Genomic DNA, 20,506 nt, shown 5'->3' with positions numbered 1-20,506 from the left:
CGACCAGAAAGGTGGCGTAACCTCAGGTCGAGTACAAGTTTACGGTATGTTCCTCTCTGTATCCGCCTCGGCCAAGGAGTCCATGACCGCTTTGTATTTCCCACAGCCTTTACAAGTCCTCTATCTCCATATAACATGGTTAGGCGTGCAAAAGATTACGGCCAACTCCTGTCTGTCGATCAGACCCGTCGCTTATTCTCAAAAGCTTTGATGGCCATGGCTAACGAAGACGGCGCAACCTCTGCGGGGGATTACTACTCGATACCCGAGGCCACGTCCTCCACATCCATCACACGTCATCACACCGCGACGTTTGATTTCGTGGTGACCGATTACCTGCAGCTCAAGGAGTCAAGGGCATGGGCGTCGGTGAGTTCGTTACCTCGTCCGTCTTCAAAGTCGGCGGCTACAAGTGGGAGCTCAACTTCTACCCGGATGGGATCACCCAGTACAGGTGTGGCGATAACACCTCATGCTACGTTCGCTACCTCGGCGGAGCCAAGGATGTGAAGGCCAAGTCTGCGCTCAGCATGCTGAGGACCAGCAGCCAGGCAGAGGTGGTCAGCTAGCGTGTGAAGGAGTACGTCTTCTCTACGAGGAATGATGAGCGGGACTGCCGCAAGTTCGTGAGCAGGTGGAGGCTGAAATCCCTGTCCCGCGAAGGCGAAGGCGACAGCTGCTTCATGATATGGTGTGTGCTCACCGTCAGCAAGGAGACTCCGCTGGTGCTGCAGGGCGACCTCGAGCCCTGTATCGGTGACCCGATAGGCGCGGACGTCACGTTCCGCGTGGGCGGGCAGGAGTTTCCAGCACACCGGATCCTCTTGGCCACGCGGTCGCCAGTCTTTCGAGCTCAGCTCTTTGGACCCATGGCAGAGAAGGACATGGGGCGCGTCAAGGTCGTGGATGTGGAGCCAACCAATCTCTCGAAGAAGGAGAGGTGGTCGATATCACTTCTCTCTATGTGCATATGTTCATGACGATCTTCTATTTCCTTCATTTGCTTACTAGCTAGCATGTCGAGTCCTCTCTATACGTATATATAATATGTAGCATACGTCGACCAAGCACGGAGATAAGAGAGGACACTTCTCTCTATTAATTAGCTAGATAACACAATATATGAAACACCTAAATTAACCCCCCAAAACCCCTAAACCACCCCGTTTCAAATAAAACCTCAGCTCCTGCCAGCTGCTAACGCGTGGATGCCTATTAGTCTCGGTTTGTGCCACCAACCGGGACTAAAGAGCCTCCTGCCTGGGCTCGCCGCACGGGCCACGTGGAGGCCCATCTGTCCCGGTTCATGTAAGAACCGGGACTAAAGGCCCAGGGCATTAGAAACGACACTTTAATCCCGGTTCAACAACCGGAACAAAAGGCCCTTAAGAACCGGGACAAATGGCCTTTTTTCTACTAGTGACGGCCAGCCAATGTAAATTGCTATGTGCACACCATAGAGGTAGTAGCTCAATGATGGCTATTGGATTCAGATTTGTGGGACTAATCATGTGGTGGTGAATGGGTCGTCCGATGTGTTGGGGGTAATTGCGGGGTGCACTTTAGAAAGTTCTTGTTTGATTGTTTAATAATAGTGGAGATGGAGATGGAGATGCAGTTTGCGAGCTGCGAAGGAGAGGCCGTAAGACTTTCCAACCGACCAGAAAGGTGGCGTAACCTCAGGTCGACTACAAGTTTACGGTATGTTTCTCTTCGTATCCTCCTCGGCCAAGGAGTCCGTGACCGCTTCGTATTTTCCACAGCCTTTACAAGTCCTCTATCTCCATATAACACGGTTAGGAGTGCAAAAGATTACGGCCAACTCCTGTCTGTTGATCAGACCCGTCGCTTATTCTCAAAAGCTTTGATGGCCATGGCTAACGAAGACGGCGCAACCTCGGCGTGGGATTACTACTGGATACCCGAGGCCACGTCCTCCACATCCATCACACGTCATCACACCGCGACGTTTGATTTCGTGGTGACCGATTACCTGCAGCTCAAGGAGTCAAGGGCATGGGCGTCGGTGAGTTCGTTACCTCGTCCGTCTTCAAAGTCGGCGGCTACAAGTGGGAGCTCAACTTCTACCCGGATGGGATCACCCAGTACAGGTGTGGCGATAACACCTCATGCTACGTTCGCTACCTCGGCGGAGCCAAGGATGTGAAGGCCAAGTCTGCGCTCAGCATGCTGAGGACCAGCAGCCAGGCAGAGGTGGTCAGCTGGCGCGCGAAGAGTTCGTCTTCTCTACGCGGAATGATGAGCAGGGCCGCCGCAGGTTCGTGAGCAGGTGGAGGCTGAAATCCCTGTCCCGCGAAGGCTAAGGCGACGACTGCTTCACGATACGGTGCGTTCTCACCGTCAGCAAGGAGACTCCGCTGGTGCTGCAGGGCGACCTCGAGCCCTGTATCGGTGACCCGACAGGCGCGGACGTCACGTTCCGCGTGGGCGGGCAGGAGTTTCCAGCACACCAAATCCTCTTGGCCGCGCGGTCGCCAGTCTTTCGAGCTCAGCTCTTTGGACCCATGGCGGAGAAGGACATGGGGCGTGTCAAGGTCATGGATGTGGAGCCGACCAATCTGTCGAAGAAGGAGAGGTAGTCGTTATCACTTCTCTCTGTATGCATATGTTCATGACGATCTTCTGTTTCCTTCATTTGCTTACTAGCTAGCGTGCCGAGTCCTCTCTATACGTATATATAATACGTAGCGTACGTCGACCAAGCACGAAGATAAGAGAGGACACTTCTCTCTATTAATTAGCTAGATAACACAATATATGAAACACCTAAATTAACCCCCCAAAACCCCTAAACCACCCCCTTTCAAAAAAAAACCTCAGCTCCTGCCAGCTGCTGACGCGTGGATGCCTATTAGTCTCGGTTTGTGCCACCAACCGGGACCAAAGGGCCTCCTGCCTGGGCTCGCCGCACGGGCCACGTGGAGGCCCATCTGTCCCGGTTCATGTAAGAACCGGGACTAAAGGCCCAGGGCATTAGTAACGACACTTTAGTCCCAGTTCAACAACCGGGACAAAAGGCCCTTAAGAACCGGGACAAATGGCCCTTTTTCTACTAGTGACGGCCAGCCAATGTAAATTGCTATGTGCACACCATAGGGGTAGTAGCTCCATGATGGTTGTTAGATTCAGATTTGTGGGACTAATCATGCGGTGGTGAATGGGTCGTTCGATGTGTTGGGGGTAATTGCGGGGTGCACTTAAGAAAGTTTTGTTTGATTGTTTAATAATAGTGGAGATGGAGATGGAGATGCAGTTTGCGAGCTGCGAAGGAGAGGCCGTAATACTTTCCAGCCGACCAGAAAGGTGGCGTAACCTCAGGTCGAGTACAAGTTTACGGTATGTTCCTCTCCGTATCCTCCTCGGCCATGGAGTCCGTGACCGCTTTGTATTTTCCACAGCCTTTACAAGTCCTCTATCTCCATATAACACGGTTAGGCGTGCAAAAGATTACGGCCAACTCCTGTCTGTCGATCAGACCCGTCGCTTATTCTCAAAAGCTTTGATGGCCATGGCTAACAAAGACGGCGCAACCTCTGCGGGGGATTACTACTGGATACCCGAGGCCACGTCCTCCACATCCATTACACGTCATCACCGCGACGTTTGATTTCATGGTGACCGATTACCTGCAGCTCAAGGAGTCAAGGGCATGGGCGTCGACAAGTTCGTTACCTCGTCCGTCTTCAAAGTCGGCGGCTACAAGTGGGAGCTCAACTTCTACCTAGATGGGATCAACCAGTACAGGTGTGGCGATAACACCTCATGCTACGTTCGCTACCTCGGCGGAGCCAAGGATGTGAAGGCCAAGTTCGCGCTCAGGATGCTAAGGACCAGCAGCCAAGCAGAGGTGGTCATCTGGCGCGCGAAGGAGTACGTCTTATCTACGCGGAATGACGATACGGTGCGTGCTCACCGTCAGCAAGGAGACTCCACTGGTGCTGTAGGGCGACCTCGAGCCCTGTATCGGTGACCCGACAGGCGTGGACGTCACGTTCCGCGTGGGCGGCCAGGAGTTTCCAGCACACCGGATCCTCCTGGCCACGCGGTCGCCAGTCTTTCGAGCTCAGCTCTTTGGACCCATGGCGGAGAAGGACATGGGACGCGTCAAGGTCGTGGATGTGGAGCCGACCATCTTCCAAATGATGCTTCACTACATCTATACGGATTCGCTGCCACCGTGCCACCACAGAGACGGGCACAGCGTCGCGACGCTGCAGCATTTGCTGGTTGCCGCGGATAGGTATGGGCTGAGCATGCTGAGGCCCATGTGCGAGGAGGAGCTGTGTGAAAAGCTCGATGTCAAGACTGTCAGGTCCACCTTCGCATTGGCGAGTCAGCACAACTGCGAGCTTCTCAAGAGTAATTGCGTGTGGTTTATGTCATCGCCAAAAGTCCTTGGCGCCGTCTTAGAGACCGAGGGATTCAAGGAGCACTTCATGCCAAGTTGCCGCCCAATGGCTTTGGAGGAGGGAACTTCAGGGGGAAAATGTAGACGCCGAGAGGAAAAAACTGATCCAAACAAGAAAAAGATCAAAAAGATCCGTACAAAGCAGTGAACTTACTTTCATTTTGCATAACTAATAGTACTAGCAGAATGTCCGTGCGTTGCTACGGGCTACAATGCATGTAAATAAAATAACCAAATGCTTAAGGTCATCTTTAAGGTCGAAGCTCATTTTTTCCTCATACGTCCAAGCATGTTCGAACACCAAATAAGCGTCCAGTGGGCTCCCAAAAATCCAACCGCCTGTACCCCCAATTCAAACCCATATAGAGGGTTCTGGTTAACCGAACAATTCACCATGTTATCTCAAACACCTGGTCCCCACAACACTGGTTAACCGAACAATTCACCATGTTATCTCAAACACCTGGTCCCCACAACAAAAACACAACCCCACGACGCACTTTCCCTTTTCCTGTCGAACCCTTCCCTTCCCACTCGATTTCCCGCTAGAGCCCTATCCTTTAAAACCGTATGACGCCCACGCCACCTTCGTCATGGCACTTCTTTCCTTCACACCGTACTTTCCCATAGACCGTTAAGGAGGAGCCCCCTCCCCACCAACCACCCCGCTCTCTGCCCTGATCCCCTCCCCCCCTCCCCCCGTGTTCATGCCGATCCGCCACCATCATCAAGGAGGACGAGGCGTGTGCCGCCCCCGCCCACAAGCCAAGAAGAGAGATCCAATGTCTCCTGAGAAATTGCCGCATTGTAACATACAGTTGAATGTCGTGCGTTATCACGAAACAAAATATGATGTCCATTATTGGGCTTGCAACTGATATGCTACCATGTCCATTATTAACTCTTGAAGTAATAAACCAATGCATTTACCTTTCGATCCTAACCAGAAAATTGTATGACTTGATCAAAAACAATATATGAATTGCTTGCTCATGCAATTTGCTTCAAAGCCATCTCTAATGAAATGCAATTTGCCATATTTTTTAAAGTAGGGAAATTATTCCGCTCATAACTGAATGGACCAATCCCAACCCCCGCCCCGCTCACTCTAAACCCTCACTCTTATAAAAAATCCACTAACTCATGTTCTTAGTGAGCCTGTGATCGATGACGCCGCAGCAGGACAACAAGGGACAAGGACAACAACCACCTTTCTATCTTAGTTCTAGTACCTCCTAGTTCTAAATTGGACCCACCATTCATCCAGGGCTCTAACACAACAGTGGAACACAAAAAAAATTCAAACAATGTACCAGCATTTCTGTTCTTCGAGCATGGAGGTGTGAGCTTTTCAAGTGGAGCGAGGCACTGTGATAAGAATACCAACAACTTAATAAAAGGGACCGGCTGTGTAAACTACAAGGAATATAACCTCCAAGGGAGTGAGTAAATAGTTTAACCTTTGTAATGCGCATACATTTACTGAGACATTTTCTTTCCAGTTTTTTTCCTAGAGTATGTGTAAGAATAAAATTTTATAGATTGAAGGTGGATTTTCATCCTAACATGCATTTTCTATTCATGGTCAAGTACAGTTCTCTGCAATAACAAGCATAAATGGACTGAACTGAGTTAGAGTAAATGGCAAAAAAATGCCGAGTATAGTACAATTGTTGTTCATCTAAAATCATCACAGTATGAAAAATTAAGTGTGTCAAAAACCATTACAGAACATCATGAATAGATAATTAAGTGACCAAATTAATAGAAGTTCATCATCACATTAAAACCAAAGTACATACATAGTTCTCATCTAACAACATATAGCTCTCCAGAACATCTAATTAATTAAACCATACATTGAAACTATGTAAAACATTTCAATGCGAAAACAAATGCGATCATAATCGCAACCAAGGTAACAATTGATCCAATGGCATAATGATACCAAGCCTCGGTATGAATGGCATATTTTCTAATCTTTCTAATCTTCAAGCGCATTGCATCCATCTTGATCTTGTGATCATCGATGACATCCGCAACATGCAACTCCAATATCATCTTCTCCTCCTCAATTTTTTTTTATTTTTTCCTTCAAGAAATTGTTTTCTTCTTCAACTAAATTTAACCTCTCGACAATAAGGTCGGTTGGAATTTCCGGTTCACATACCTCCTATATAAATAAAATCTATGTCACGTTGGTCGGCATAATTTTCATAAACAATAAATGAACCAATAGTTATAAATATAATATATACCTCATCCGAATCATAGACAGGACGAGGGCCGACGGGGGCGGATACCAAAACCATCGCACTATATAAGATGCAATAATAAACTTAAGAAAATAATACAAGTATCTATGTAAACATACAAGTAAGAATATTTTTCCTTTCAGAAAGAAGATAAGAACAAGAGGCTCACCACGGTGGTGCCGGCGATGAGCTCGGCACGGGTGATCGACGGCGGTGAAGACGGGGACGGGGCGTGACGGACCGCTAAACCTAGACAAATATTGAGGAAAATGGAGCTTGGAGGTCGAGCTTGGAGAGGAGAAAGCTTAAGTAGTGTGGCTCGGGCATTCCATCGAACACCTTGTGTGCATAGGAGGTGAGCTAGAGCACCACCAAGCCCTCTCCCCCTCGGGGGCCAGAAAAAACAGAGCAGTGTGCTCTGCTCTTACGCGAGGGGGTATATATAGGCACCTCATTGGTCCCGGTTGGTGGCATGAATCGGGACTAAAGGGGAGCCTTTGGTCCCGGTTCAAGCCACCAACCGGGACCAATGGTGGTGGGCCAGGAGCCAGCACCATTGGTCCCGGTTCGTCCCATCAACCGGGACCAAAAGGTCCAGACGAAACGGGACCAATGGCCCACGTGGCCCGGCCGGCCCCCTGGGCTCACGTACCGGGTCCAATGCCCCCATGGGTCCCGGTTCTGGACTGAACCGGGACTAATGGGCTGACCCGGCCTGGACCTTTGCCCCCTTTTCTACTAGTGATTAGATCATTGTAAGTACGCAGGTTGCGAGCTGCGAAGGAGGCCGTAATACTTTCCAACCGACCAGAAAGGTGGCATAACCTCAGGTCGAGCACAAGTTCACGGTATGTTCAAGGGCATGGGCGTCGGCGAGTTCGTTGCCTCGTCCGTCTTCAAAGTCGGCGGCTACAAGTGGGAGATCAACTTCTACCCGGATGGGGTCAGCCAGTACAGGTGTGGTGATAACACCTCATGCTACTTTCGCTACCTCGGCGGAGCCAAGGATGTGAAGGCCAAGTTCACGCTCAGCATGCTGAGGACCAGCAGCCAGGCAGAGGTGGTCAGTTGGCACGCGAAGGAGCACGTCTTGTCTCAGCGGAATGACGAGCGGGGCCGCCGCAGGTTCGTGAGCAGGTGGAGGCTGAAATCCCTGTCCCGCGAAGGCGAAGGCGACGGCTGCTTCACGATACGGTGCGTGCTCACCGTCAGCAAGGAGACTCCGCTTGTGCTGCAGGGCGACCTCGAGCCCTGTATCGGTGACCCGACAGGCGCGGACGTCACGTTCCGCGTGGGCGGCAGGAGTTTCCAGCACACCAGATCCTCCTGGCCGCGCGGTCGCCAGTCTTTCGAGCTCAGCTCTTTGGACCCATGGCGGAGAAGGACATGGGGCGCGTCAAGGTCGTGGATGTGGAGCCAACCAATCTCTCGAAGAAGGAGAGGTGATCGATATCACTTCTCTCTGTATGCATATGTTCATGACGATCTTCTGTTTCCTTCATTTGCTTACTAGCTAGCGTGTCGAGTCCTCTCTATACATATATATAATACATAGCGTACGTCGACCAAGCACGAAGATAAGAGAGGACACTTCTCTCTATTAATTAGCTAGATAACACAATATACGAAACACCTAAATTAATCCCCCAAAACCCCTAAACCACCCCCTTTCAAAAAAACCTCAGCTCCTGCCAGCTGCTGACGCGTGGATGCCTATTAGTCTCGGTTTGTGCCACCAACCGGGACCAAAGGGCCTCCTGCCTGGACTCGCCACACGGGCCACGTGGAGGCCCATCTGTCCCGGTTCATGTAAGAACCGGGACTAAAGGCCCAGGTCATTAGTAACGACACTTTAGTCCCGGTTCAACAACCGGGACAAAAGGCCCTTAAGAACCGGGACAAATGGCCTTTTTGCTACTAGTGATGGTCAGCCAATGTAAATTGCTATGTGCACATCATAGAGGTAGTAGCTCAATGATGGCTGTTAGATTCAGATTTGTGGGACTAATCATGCGGTGGTGAATGGGTCGTCCGATGTGTTGGGGGTAATTGTGGGGTGCACTTAAGAAAGTTCTTGTTTCATTGTTTAATAATAGTGGAGATGGAGATGGAGATGCAGTTTGCGAGCTGCGAAGGAGAGGCCGTAATACTTTCCAACCGACCAGAAAGGTGGCGTAACCTCAGGTCGAGTACAAGTTTACGGTATGTTCCTCTCTGTATCCGCCTCGGCCAAGGAGTCCATGACCGCTTTGTATTTCCCACAGCCTTTACAAGTCCTCTATCTCCATATAACATGGTTAGGCGTGCAAAAGATTACGGCCAACTCCTGTCTGTCGATCAGACCCGTCGCTTATTCTCAAAAGCTTTGATGGCCATGGCTAACGAAGACGGCGCAACCTCTGCGGGGGATTACTACTCGATACCCGAGGCCACGTCCTCCACATCCATCACACGTCATCACACCGCGACGTTTGATTTCGTGGTGACCGATTACCTGCAGCTCAAGGAGTCAAGGGCATGGGCGTCGGTGAGTTCGTTACCTCGTCCGTCTTCAAAGTCGGCGGCTACAAGTGGGAGCTCAACTTCTACCCGGATGGGATCACCCAGTACAGGTGTGGCGATAACACCTCATGCTACGTTCGCTACCTCGGCGGAGCCAAGGATGTGAAGGCCAAGTCTGCGCTCAGCATGCTGAGGACCAGCAGCCAGGCAGAGGTGGTCAGCTAGCGTGTGAAGGAGTACGTCTTCTCTACGAGGAATGATGAGCGGGACTGCCGCAAGTTCGTGAGCAGGTGGAGGCTGAAATCCCTGTCCCGCGAAGGCGAAGGCGACAGCTGCTTCATGATATGGTGTGTGCTCACCGTCAGCAAGGAGACTCCGCTGGTGCTGCAGGGCGACCTCGAGCCCTGTATCGGTGACCCGATAGGCGCGGACGTCACGTTCCGCGTGGGCGGGCAGGAGTTTCCAGCACACCGGATCCTCTTGGCCACGCGGTCGCCAGTCTTTCGAGCTCAGCTCTTTGGACCCATGGCAGAGAAGGACATGGGGCGCGTCAAGGTCGTGGATGTGGAGCCAACCAATCTCTCGAAGAAGGAGAGGTGGTCGATATCACTTCTCTCTATGTGCATATGTTCATGACGATCTTCTATTTCCTTCATTTGCTTACTAGCTAGCATGTCGAGTCCTCTCTATACGTATATATAATATGTAGCATACGTCGACCAAGCACGGAGATAAGAGAGGACACTTCTCTCTATTAATTAGCTAGATAACACAATATATGAAACACCTAAATTAACCCCCCAAAACCCCTAAACCACCCCGTTTCAAATAAAACCTCAGCTCCTGCCAGCTGCTAACGCGTGGATGCCTATTAGTCTCGGTTTGTGCCACCAACCGGGACTAAAGAGCCTCCTGCCTGGGCTCGCCGCACGGGCCACGTGGAGGCCCATCTGTCCCGGTTCATGTAAGAACCGGGACTAAAGGCCCAGGGCATTAGAAACGACACTTTAATCCCGGTTCAACAACCGGAACAAAAGGCCCTTAAGAACCGGGACAAATGGCCTTTTTTCTACTAGTGACGGCCAGCCAATGTAAATTGCTATGTGCACACCATAGAGGTAGTAGCTCAATGATGGCTATTGGATTCAGATTTGTGGGACTAATCATGTGGTGGTGAATGGGTCGTCCGATGTGTTGGGGGTAATTGCGGGGTGCACTTTAGAAAGTTCTTGTTTGATTGTTTAATAATAGTGGAGATGGAGATGGAGATGCAGTTTGCGAGCTGCGAAGGAGAGGCCGTAAGACTTTCCAACCGACCAGAAAGGTGGCGTAACCTCAGGTCGACTACAAGTTTACGGTATGTTTCTCTTCGTATCCTCCTCGGCCAAGGAGTCCGTGACCGCTTCGTATTTTCCACAGCCTTTACAAGTCCTCTATCTCCATATAACACGGTTAGGAGTGCAAAAGATTACGGCCAACTCCTGTCTGTTGATCAGACCCGTCGCTTATTCTCAAAAGCTTTGATGGCCATGGCTAACGAAGACGGGGCAACCTCGGCGTGGGATTACTACTGGATACCCGAGGCCACGTCCTCCACATCCATCACACGTCATCACACCGCGACGTTTGATTTCGTGGTGACCGATTACCTGCAGCTCAAGGAGTCAAGGGCATGGGCGTCGGTGAGTTCGTTACCTCGTCCGTCTTCAAAGTCGGCGGCTACAAGTGGGAGCTCAACTTCTACCCGGATGGGATCACCCAGTACAGGTGTGGCGATAACACCTCATGCTACGTTCGCTACCTCGGCGGAGCCAAGGATGTGAAGGCCAAGTCTGCGCTCAGCATGCTGAGGACCAGCAGCCAGGCAGAGGTGGTCAGCTGGCGCGCGAAGAGTTCGTCTTCTCTACGCGGAATGATGAGCAGGGCCGCCGCAGGTTCGTGAGCAGGTGGAGGCTGAAATCCCTGTCCCGCGAAGGCTAAGGCGACGACTGCTTCACGATACGGTGCGTTCTCACCGTCAGCAAGGAGACTCCGCTGGTGCTGCAGGGCGACCTCGAGCCCTGTATCGGTGACCCGACAGGCGCGGACGTCACGTTCCGCGTGGGCGGGCAGGAGTTTCCAGCACACCAAATCCTCTTGGCCGCGCGGTCGCCAGTCTTTCGAGCTCAGCTCTTTGGACCCATGGCGGAGAAGGACATGGGGCGTGTCAAGGTCATGGATGTGGAGCCGACCAATCTGTCGAAGAAGGAGAGGTAGTCGTTATCACTTCTCTCTGTATGCATATGTTCATGACGATCTTCTGTTTCCTTCATTTGCTTACTAGCTAGCGTGCCGAGTCCTCTCTATACGTATATATAATACGTAGCGTACGTCGACCAAGCACGAAGATAAGAGAGGACACTTCTCTCTATTAATTAGCTAGATAACACAATATATGAAACACCTAAATTAACCCCCCAAAACCCCTAAACCACCCCCTTTCAAAAAAAAACCTCAGCTCCTGCCAGCTGCTGACGCGTGGATGCCTATTAGTCTCGGTTTGTGCCACCAACCGGGACCAAAGGGCCTCCTGCCTGGGCTCGCCGCACGGGCCACGTGGAGGCCCATCTGTCCCGGTTCATGTAAGAACCGGGACTAAAGGCCCAGGGCATTAGTAACGACACTTTAGTCCCAGTTCAACAACCGGGACAAAAGGCCCTTAAGAACCGGGACAAATGGCCCTTTTTCTACTAGTGACGGCCAGCCAATGTAAATTGCTATGTGCACACCATAGGGGTAGTAGCTCCATGATGGTTGTTAGATTCAGATTTGTGGGACTAATCATGCGGTGGTGAATGGGTCGTTCGATGTGTTGGGGGTAATTGCGGGGTGCACTTAAGAAAGTTTTGTTTGATTGTTTAATAATAGTGGAGATGGAGATGGAGATGCAGTTTGCGAGCTGCGAAGGAGAGGCCGTAATACTTTCCAGCCGACCAGAAAGGTGGCGTAACCTCAGGTCGAGTACAAGTTTACGGTATGTTCCTCTCCGTATCCTCCTCGGCCATGGAGTCCGTGACCGCTTTGTATTTTCCACAGCCTTTACAAGTCCTCTATCTCCATATAACACGGTTAGGCGTGCAAAAGATTACGGCCAACTCCTGTCTGTCGATCAGACCCGTCGCTTATTCTCAAAAGCTTTGATGGCCATGGCTAACAAAGACGGCGCAACCTCTGCGGGGGATTACTACTGGATACCCGAGGCCACGTCCTCCACATCCATTACACGTCATCACCGCGACGTTTGATTTCATGGTGACCGATTACCTGCAGCTCAAGGAGTCAAGGGCATGGGCGTCGACAAGTTCGTTACCTCGTCCGTCTTCAAAGTCGGCGGCTACAAGTGGGAGCTCAACTTCTACCTAGATGGGATCAACCAGTACAGGTGTGGCGATAACACCTCATGCTACGTTCGCTACCTCGGCGGAGCCAAGGATGTGAAGGCCAAGTTCGCGCTCAGGATGCTAAGGACCAGCAGCCAAGCAGAGGTGGTCATCTGGCGCGCGAAGGAGTACGTCTTATCTACGCGGAATGACGATACGGTGCGTGCTCACCGTCAGCAAGGAGACTCCACTGGTGCTGTAGGGCGACCTCGAGCCCTGTATCGGTGACCCGACAGGCGTGGACGTCACGTTCCGCGTGGGCGGCCAGGAGTTTCCAGCACACCGGATCCTCCTGGCCACGCGGTCGCCAGTCTTTCGAGCTCAGCTCTTTGGACCCATGGCGGAGAAGGACATGGGACGCGTCAAGGTCGTGGATGTGGAGCCGACCATCTTCCAAATGATGCTTCACTACATCTATACGGATTCGCTGCCACCGTGCCACCACAGAGACGGGCACAGCGTCGCGACGCTGCAGCATTTGCTGGTTGCCGCGGATAGGTATGGGCTGAGCATGCTGAGGCCCATGTGCGAGGAGGAGCTGTGTGAAAAGCTCGATGTCAAGACTGTCAGGTCCACCTTCGCATTGGCGAGTCAGCACAACTGCGAGCTTCTCAAGAGTAATTGCGTGTGGTTTATGTCATCGCCAAAAGTCCTTGGCGCCGTCTTAGAGACCGAGGGATTCAAGGAGCACTTCATGCCAAGTTGCCGCCCAATGGCTTTGGAGGAGGGAACTTCAGGGGGAAAATGTAGACGCCGAGAGGAAAAAACTGATCCAAACAAGAAAAAGATCAAAAAGATCCGTACAAAGCAGTGAACTTACTTTCATTTTGCATAACTAATAGTACTAGCAGAATGTCCGTGCGTTGCTACGGGCTACAATGCATGTAAATAAAATAACCAAATGCTTAAGGTCATCTTTAAGGTCGAAGCTCATTTTTTCCTCATACGTCCAAGCATGTTCGAACACCAAATAAGCGTCCAGTGGGCTCCCAAAAATCCAACCGCCTGTACCCCCAATTCAAACCCATATAGAGGGTTCTGGTTAACCGAACAATTCACCATGTTATCTCAAACACCTGGTCCCCACAACACTGGTTAACCGAACAATTCACCATGTTATCTCAAACACCTGGTCCCCACAACAAAAACACAACCCCACGACGCACTTTCCCTTTTCCTGTCGAACCCTTCCCTTCCCACTCGATTTCCCGCTAGAGCCCTATCCTTTAAAACCGTATGACGCCCACGCCACCTTCGTCATGGCACTTCTTTCCTTCACACCGTACTTTCCCATAGACCGTTAAGGAGGAGCCCCCTCCCCACCAACCACCCCGCTCTCTGCCCTGATCCCCTCCCCCCCTCCCCCCGTGTTCATGCCGATCCGCCACCATCATCAAGGAGGACGAGGCGTGTGCCGCCCCCGCCCACAAGCCAAGAAGACAGATCCAATGTCTCCTGAGAAATTGCCGCATTGTAACATACAGTTGAATGTCGTGCGTTATCACGAAACAAAATATGATGTCCATTATTGGGCTTGCAACTGATATGCTACCATGTCCATTATTAACTCTTGAAGTAATAAACCAATGCATTTACCTTTCGATCCTAACCAGAAAATTGTATGACTTGATCAAAAACAATATATGAATTGCTTGCTCATGCAATTTGCTTCAAAGCCATCTCTAATGAAATGCAATTTGCCATATTTTTTAAAGTAGGGAAATTATTCCGCTCATAACTGAATGGACCAATCCCAACCCCCGCCCCGCTCACTCTAAACCCTCACTCTTATAAAAAATCCACTAACTCATGTTCTTAGTGAGCCTGTGATCGATGACGCCGCAGCAGGACAACAAGGGACAAGGACAACAACCACCTTTCTATCTTAGTTCTAGTACCTCCTAGTTCTAAATTGGACCCACCATTCATCCAGGGCTCTAACACAACAGTGGAACACAAAAAAAATTCAAACAATGTACCAGCATTTCTGTTCTTCGAGCATGGAGGTGTGAGCTTTTCAAGTGGAGCGAGGCACTGTGATAAGAATACCAACAACTTAATAAAAGGGACCGGCTGTGTAAACTACAAGGAATATAACCTCCAAGGGAGTGAGTAAATAGTTTAACCTTTGTAATGCGCATACATTTACTGAGACATTTTCTTTCCAGTTTTTTTCCTAGAGTATGTGTAAGAATAAAATTTTATAGATTGAAGGTGGATTTTCATCCTAACATGCATTTTCTATTCATGGTCAAGTACAGTTCTCTGCAATAACAAGCATAAATGGACTGAACTGAGTTAGAGTAAATGGCAAAAAAATGCCGAGTATAGTACAATTGTTGTTCATCTAAAATCATCACAGTATGAAAAATTAAGTGTGTCAAAAACCATTACAGAACATCATGAATAGATAATTAAGTGACCAAATTAATAGAAGTTCATCATCACATTAAAACCAAAGTACATACATAGTTCTCATCTAACAACATATAGCTCTCCAGAACATCTAATTAATTAAACCATACATTGAAACTATGTAAAACATTTCAATGCGAAAACAAATGCGATCATAATCGCAACCAAGGTAACAATTGATCCAATGGCATAATGATACCAAGCCTCGGTATGAATGGCATATTTTCTAATCTTTCTAATCTTCAAGCGCATTGCATCCATCTTGATCTTGTGATCATCGATGACATCCGCAACATGCAACTCCAATATCATCTTCTCCTCCTCAATTTTTTTTTATTTTTTCCTTCAAGAAATTGTTTTCTTCTTCAACTAAATTTAACCTCTCGACAATAAGGTCGGTTGGAATTTCCGGTTCACATACCTCCTATATAAATAAAATCTATGTCACGTTGGTCGGCATAATTTTCATAAACAATAAATGAACCAATAGTTATAAATATAATATATACCTCATCCGAATCATAGACAGGACGAGGGCCGACGGGGGCGGATACCAAAACCATCGCACTATATAAGATGCAATAATAAACTTAAGAAAATAATACAAGTATCTATGTAAACATACAAGTAAGAATATTTTTCCTTTCAGAAAGAAGATAAGAACAAGAGGCTCACCACGGTGGTGCCGGCGATGAGCTCGGCACGGGTGATCGACGGCGGTGAAGACGGGGACGGGGCGTGACGGACCGCTAAACCTAGACAAATATTGAGGAAAATGGAGCTTGGAGGTCGAGCTTGGAGAGGAGAAAGCTTAAGTAGTGTGGCTCGGGCATTCCATCGAACACCTTGTGTGCATAGGAGGTGAGCTAGAGCACCACCAAGCCCTCTCCCCCTCGGCGGCCAGAAAAAACAGAGCAGTGTGCTCTGCTCTTACGCGAGGGGGTATATATAGGCACCTCATTGGTCCCGGTTGGTGGCATGAATCGGGACTAAAGGGGAGCCTTTGGTCCCGGTTCAAGCCACCAACCGGGACCAATGGTGGTGGGCCAGGAGCCAGCACCATTGGTCCCGGTTCGTCCCATCAACCGGGACCAAAAGGTCCAGACGAAACGGGACCAATGGCCCACGTGGCCCGGCCGGCCCCCTGGGCTCACGTACCGGGTCCAATGCCCCCATGGGTCCCGGTTCTGGACTGAACCGGGACTAATGGGCTGACCCGGCCTGGACCATTGCCCCCTTTTCTACTAGTGATTAGATCATTATAAGTATGCAGGTTGCGAGCTGCGAAGGAGGCCGTAATACTTTCCAACCGACCAGAAAGGTGGAATAACCTCAGGTCGAGCACAAGTTCACGGTATGTTCAAGGGCATGGGCATCGGCGATTTCGTTGCCTCGTCCGTCTTCAAAGTCGGCGGCTACAAGTGGGAGATTAACTTCTACCCGGATGGGGTCAGGCAGTACAGGTGTGGTGATAACACCTCATGGTACTTTCGCTACCTCGGCGGAGCCAAGGATGTGAAGGCCAAGTTCGCGCTCAGCATGCTGAGGACCAGCAGCCAGGCAGAGGTGGTCAGTTGGCGCGCGAAGGAGCACGTCTTGTCTCAGCGGAATGACGAGCGGGGCCGCCGCAGGTTCATGAGCAGGCGGAGGCTGAAATCCCTGTCCCGCGAAGGCGAAGGCGACGGCTGCTTCACGATACGGTGCGTGCTCACCGTCAGCAAGGAGACTCCGCTTGTGCTGCAGGGCAACCTTGAGCCCTGTATCGGTGACCCGACAGGCGCGGACGTCACGTTCCGCGTGGGCGGCAGGAGTTTCCAGCACACCGGATCCTCTTGGCCGCGCGGTCGCCAGTCTTTCGAGCTCAGCTCTTTGGACCCATGGCGGAGAAGGACATGGGCGCGTCAAGGTCGTGGATGTGGAGCCAACCAATCTCTCGAAGAAGGAGAGGTGATCGATATCACTTCTCTCTATATGCATATGTTCATGACGATCTTCTGTTTCCTTCATTTGCTTACTAGCTAGCGTGTCGAGTCCTCTCTATACGTATATATGATACATAGCGTACGTCGACCAAGCACGAAGATAAGAGAGGACACTTATCTCTATTAATTAGCTCGATAACACAATATACGAAACACCTAAATTAATCCCCCAAAACCCCTAAACCACCCCCTTTCAAAAAAACCTCAGCTCCTGCCAGCTGCTGACGCGTGGATGCCTATTAGTCTCGGTTTGTGCCACCAACCGGGACCAAAGGGCCTCCTGCCAGGACTCGCCACACGGGCCACGTGGAGGCCCATCTGTCCCGGTTCATGAATGAACCGGGACTAAAGGCCGAGGGCATTAGTAACGACACTTTAGTCCCGGTTCAACAACCGGGACAAAAGGCCCTTAAGAACAGGGACAAATGGCCTTTTTGCTACTAGTGATGGTCAGCCAATGTAAATTGCTATGTGCACATCATAGAGGTAGTAGCTCAATGATGGCTGTTAGATTCAGATTTTGGGACTAATCATGCGGTGGTGAATGGGTCGTCCGATGTGTTGGGGGTAATTGTGGGGTGCACTTAAGAAAGTTCTTGTTTGATTGTTTAATAATAGTGGAGATGGAGATGGAGATGAAGTTTGCGAGCAGCGAAGGAGAGGCCGTAATACTTTCCAACCGACCAGAAAGGTGGCGTAACCTCAGGTCGAGTACAAGTTTACGGTATGTTCCTCTCTGTATCCTCCTCGGCCAAGGAGTCCGTGACCGCTTTGTATTTCCCACAGCCTTTACAAGTCCTCTATCTCCATATAACATGGTTAGGCGTGCAAAAGATTACAGCCAACTCCTGTCTGTCGATCAGACCCGTCGCTTATTCTCAAAAGCTTTGATGGCCATGGCTAACGAAGACGGCGCAACCTCTGCGGGGGATTACTACTCGATACCCGAGGCCACGTCCTCCACATCCATCACACGTCATCACACCGCGACGTTTGATTTCGTGGTGACCGATTACCTGCAGCTCAAGGAGTCAAGGGCATGGGCGTCGGCGAGTTCGTTACCTCGTTCGTCTTCAAAGTCGGCGGCTACAAGTGGGAGCTCAACTTCTACCCGGATGGGATCACCCAGTACAGGTGTGGCGATAACACCTCATGCTACTTTCGCTACCTCAGCGGAGCCAAGGATGTGAAGGCCAAGTTCGCGCTCAGCATGCTGAGGACCAGCAGCCAGGCAGAGGTGGTCAGTTGGCGCGCGAAGGAGCACGTCTTGTCTCAGCGGAATGACGAGCGGGGCCGCCGCAGGTTCGTGAGTAGGTGGAGGCTGAAATCCCTGTCCCGCGAAGGCGAAGGCGACGGCTGCTTCACGATACGGTGCGTGCTCACCGTCAGCAAGGAGACTCCGCTTGTGCTGCAGGGCGACCTCGAGCCCTGTATCGGTGACCCGACAGGCGCGGACGTCACGTTCCGCGTGGGCGGCAGGAGTTTCCAGCACACCGGATCCTCCTGGCCGCGCGGTCGCCAGTCTTTCGAGCTCAGCTCTTTGGACCCATGGCGGAGAAGGACATGGGGCGCGTCATGGTCGTGGATGTGGAGCCCACCAATCTCTCGAAGAAGGAGAGGTGATCGATATCACTTCTCTCTGTATGCATATGTTCATGACGATCTTCTGTTTCCTTCATTTGCTTACTAGCTAGCGTGTCGAGTCCTCTCTATACGTATATATAATACATAGCGTACGTCGACCAAGCACGAAGATAAGAGAGGACACTTCTCTCTATTAATTAGCTAGATAACACAATATACGAAACACCTAAATTAATCCCCCAAAACCTCTAAACCACCCCCTTTCAAAAAAACCTCAGCTCCTGCCAGCTGCTAACGCGTGGATGCCTATTAGTCTCGGTTTGTGCCACCAACCGGGACTAAAGAGCCTCCTGCCTGGGCTCGCCGCATGGGCCACGTGGAGGCCCATCTGTCCCGGTTCATGTAAGAACCGGGACTAAAGGCCCAGGGCATTAGTAACGACACTTTAGTCCCAGTTCAACAACCGGGACAAAAGGCCCTTAAGAACCGGGACAAATGGCCCTTTTTCTACTAGTGACGGCCAGCCAATGTAAATTGCTATGTGCACACCATAGAGGTAGTAGCTCAATGATGGTTGTTAGATTCAGATTTGTGGGACTAATCATGCGGTGGTGAATGGGTCGTTCGATGTGTTGGGGGTAATTGCGGGGTGCACTTAAGAAAGTTTTGTTTGATTGTTTAATAATAGTGGAGATGGAGATGGAGATGCAGTTTGCGAGCTGCGAAGGAGAGGCCGTAATACTTTCCAACCGACCAGAAAGGTGGCGTAACCTCAGGTCGACTACAAGTTTACGGTATGTTCCTCTTCGTATCCTCCTCGGCCAAGGAGTCTGTGACCGCTTCGTATTTTCCACAGCCTTTACAAGTCCTCTATCTCCATATAACACGGTTAGGAGTGCAAAAGATTACGGCCAACTCCTGTCTGTTGATCAGACCCGTCGCTTATTCTCAAAAGCTTTGATGGCCATGGCTAACGAAGACGGCGCAACCTCGGCGGGGGATTACTACTGGATACCCGAGGCCACGTCCTCCACATCCATTACACGTCATCACACCGTGACGTTTGATTTTGTGGTGACCGATTACCTGCAGCTCAAGGAGTCAAGGGCATGGGCGTCGACGAGTTCGTTACCTCGTCCGTCTTCAAAGTCGGCGGCTACAAGTGGGAGCTCAACTTCTACCCGGATGGGATCACCCAATACAGGTGTGGCGATAACACCTCATGCTACATTCGCTACCTTGGCGGAGCCAAGGATGTGAAGGCCAAGTTCGCGCTCAGCATGCTGAGGACCAGCAGCCAGGCAGAGGTAGTCAGCTGGCGCGCGAAGAGTACGTCTTCTCTACGCGGAATGATGAGCTGGGCCGCCGCAGGTTCGTGAGCAGGTGGAGGCTGAAATCCCTGTCCCGCGAAGGCTAAGGCGACGACTACTTCACGATACGGTGCGTTCTCACCGTCAGCAAGGAGACTCCGCTGGTGCTGCAGGGCGACCTCGAGCCCTGTATCGGTGACCCGACAGGCGCGGATGTCACGTTCCGCGTGGGCGGGCAGGAGTTTCCAGCACACCAGATCCTCTTGGCTGCGCGGTCGCCAGTCTTTCGAGCTCAGCTCTTTGGACCCATGGCGGAGAAGGACATGGGGCGTGTCAAGGTCGTGGATGTGGAGCCGACCAATCTTTCGAAGAAGTAGAGGTAGTCGTTATCACTTCTCTCTGTATGCATATGTTCATGACGATCTTCTGTTTCCTTCATTTGCTTACTAGCTAGCGTGTCGAGTCCTCTCTATATGTATATATAATACGTAGCGTACGTTGACCAAGCACGAAGATAAGAGAGGACACTTCTCTCTATTAAGTAGCTAGATAACACAATATATGAAACACCTAAATTAACCCCCCAAAACCCCTAAACCACCCCCTTTCA

At 50.7% G+C, this 20,506-nt stretch overlaps 6 pseudogenes; all 6 read left to right on the top strand.

Moving 5' to 3' along the window:
• Positions 1–1,873: 1,873 nt before the first annotated feature.
• On the top strand, positions 1,874–2,600 carry LOC147986815 (BTB/POZ and MATH domain-containing protein 3-like; annotated as a pseudogene).
• Positions 2,601–3,058: 458 nt separating this feature from the next.
• LOC147986814 (BTB/POZ and MATH domain-containing protein 3-like) lies at positions 3,059–4,577 on the top strand (annotated as a pseudogene).
• A 2,969-nt stretch (positions 4,578–7,546) lies between these two features.
• LOC147986813 (BTB/POZ and MATH domain-containing protein 3-like) lies at positions 7,547–8,130 on the top strand (annotated as a pseudogene).
• Positions 8,131–10,715: 2,585 nt separating this feature from the next.
• On the top strand, positions 10,716–11,442 carry LOC147986812 (BTB/POZ and MATH domain-containing protein 3-like; annotated as a pseudogene).
• A 458-nt stretch (positions 11,443–11,900) lies between these two features.
• LOC147986811 (BTB/POZ and MATH domain-containing protein 3-like) lies at positions 11,901–13,419 on the top strand (annotated as a pseudogene).
• Positions 13,420–19,552: 6,133 nt separating this feature from the next.
• LOC147986810 (BTB/POZ and MATH domain-containing protein 2-like) lies at positions 19,553–20,273 on the top strand (annotated as a pseudogene).
• The last annotated feature ends 233 nt before the right edge of the window (positions 20,274–20,506 follow it).

This window comes from Triticum urartu, chromosome 2A (genome assembly GCF_056163025.1).
Source record: "Triticum urartu cultivar PI428250 chromosome 2A, HENAU_Tu73, whole genome shotgun sequence".
Lineage (NCBI taxonomy): Eukaryota > Viridiplantae > Streptophyta > Magnoliopsida > Poales > Poaceae > Triticum > Triticum urartu.
This window is presented reverse-complemented; position numbering and strand designations above follow the sequence as displayed.